General features: G+C 42.3%; 1 non-coding gene across 1 annotated transcript; it reads left to right on the forward strand.

Moving 5' to 3' along the window:
• The first annotated feature begins 1,585 nt into the window (after nucleotides 1-1,585).
• LOC133828273 (small nucleolar RNA R71) lies at nucleotides 1,586-1,692 on the forward strand. The gene has a single exon (XR_009890901.1). It is a non-coding gene; the product is annotated as a small nucleolar RNA R71 (small nucleolar RNA).
• Nucleotides 1,693-2,390: the final 698 nt, after the last annotated feature.

Raw genomic sequence — 2,390 nt, forward strand, 5'->3', positions numbered from 1 at the left:
CTTAAACACGTTGAATACCACTTCTTCACCCTGAACTCGCAATGTCAGCTCACCTTTCTGAACATCAATCAAAGCCTGCCCAGTAGCTAAAAATGACCTGCCCAGAATGATTGGTACATCCATATCCTCCTCCATATCCAGAACGATAAAATCAGCAAGAAAAATAAACTTATCCACCTTCACAAGAACATCTTCAATAATTCCCCGTGGATGTTTTACCGATCGATCTGCTAGTTGTAGAGTGACGGTTGTCGGTCTTGCCTCACCCAAACCCAATCATCTGAACACAGTTAAGGGCATCAGATTAATACTTGCCCCCAGATCACATAAAGCGTGCTTACATTCAAATTTGCCAATGGTGCAAGGTATAGTAAAGCTCCCCGGATCTCTCAACTTTTGGGGCAACTTCCTCTGCAATATCGCACTGCACTCTTCAGTGAGCGCCACCATCTCATACTCCTCCATCTTTCTCTTCTTTGACAGAATCTCTTTCATAAATTTGACATAACTAGGCATCTGCTCTAATGCCTCAGCAAATGGAATATTGATGTGCAGCTTTTTGAATACCTCTAAAAACTTAGAAAACTGTTTATCCAATGTAGTTTTTCTAAGCCTCTGAGGATATGGAACTTGAAGTGGCTAACTATCAACAATGGGAGGACACTTGTTTGAACCCTGGGTGTCTTCAGTAACCCCATTCGCTTTTGTATCTGATTTCTCACCCAACTCTTCAGTCTGAACCACTGACTTTTGTACACTGGGCTGCTCCACTTGCTTACCATTCCTCAAGGAAATTGCTTGATAGTTCTCCTTAGGATTGACCACAGTATTACTAGGTAAATTCCCTTGCGGTCTGTTATTAAGCATGTTGGCCAACTGACCCACTTGTGTCTCAAGGTTTCGAATAGAGGATCTGGTCTCAGTCATGAATTAAGTCTGAGTATTAGTGAGGGTCAACAAGGCTGCTTGCAATTCATTAGGCTTTTCTGGTTGATCTTGCGGTCTAGGCTGGTGTGATGATGAGGCTTGATTCATAGGCTGTTGTGACTTGTGCTGCTGGTATGGCCCTTGAAACTGTGACTGTTGGCCCTGATTGTTTCTCCAAGAGAAATTTGGGTGATTTCTCCACCCAGGATTATAAGTATTGGAGAATGGATTCTGATAAGGCCTCTGAAAATTACCAACTGCCTGTACTTGAGCCTGATTAACGGGCATATTACCATACATGTTGGCCGATGTACACTGTTCATACAAATGAGGCCCTCCACATATTTCACACCCTGATTTCATCTGTATAGCCTGGGCTTGAGCTGAGATCTTGTTTTGTTGCAACTGCTTTGTCAATGAAGCAACCTGAGCAGTTAAAGCAGTTATAGCATCTAATTCATGTACCCCAGCTACTTTTCTCTGTGAAGTATCTCGTTCGGCAGGCCACTGATAATTGTTCATAGCCATCTCCTCTATCAATTCATATGCCTCATCAGCCCCTTTACTCATGAAAGCACCACCTGCTGCTGCATCTATTATAGTGCGAGTAATACCGCAAAGCCCATTATAAAAATTGTGGACTAACATCCACTTCTCTATACCGTGATGAGGGCATTTCCTGAGCAGGTCTTTGAATCTTTCCCATGCATCGTACAATGACTCTCCCTCATTCTGATAGAAGTTATTGATTTCTCCCCTCAACTTAGCAGCTTTTGCAGGAGGAAAGAACTTTGAGAGAAACTTCTGAGCTAGTTCCTCCCATGTATTGATTGAGTTGGCCTGTAGAGAAATAAGCCAACTTTTTTCCCTGTCCCTTAGTGAAAAGGGAACAATCTCAGCCTTATTGCATCATCACTCACCCCATTAAACTTAAACGTTGCACATAGCTCAAGGAAATTCACTATGTGCAAGTTAGGATCCTCATTGGGGAGACCACCAAACTGAACAGAAGTCTGGACCATTTGTATCATCGCCGGCTTAATCTCAAAGTTATTGGCAGTAATAGTAGGCGGCCTAATGCACGAGTGTACTCCTGTGACAGCGGGGAGCACATAATCTCTTAATGCTCGCACATTTTGGTCCTGAGAGATATGATTCTGACCATCATTGTTGTTAACCCCGTCTCTTTGGTTGGCAGCCATTGATGCTTCCAACCTCTTTTTCCTTCTGTTTTGTCTGCAGGATCTTTCGATTTCAGGATTAACAGGAACAAGATTTGCAGATCCTTCACGTCGCATACAAAAGATTCACCTATTAAAACAGAATGCGACAACTTGGATTAGTTCAAATAATAAAATCAGCCAAATTAGAATAAAAATTAACTATCTTGATATTAATAGAATATCAATTCCCCGGCAACGGCGCCAAAAACTTGTTGCGTGATTTTTACTACTGCGCAAGTA

The sequence above is a fragment of the Humulus lupulus genome, chromosome 3, assembly GCF_963169125.1.
Source record: "Humulus lupulus chromosome 3, drHumLupu1.1, whole genome shotgun sequence".
NCBI lineage: Eukaryota > Viridiplantae > Streptophyta > Magnoliopsida > Rosales > Cannabaceae > Humulus > Humulus lupulus.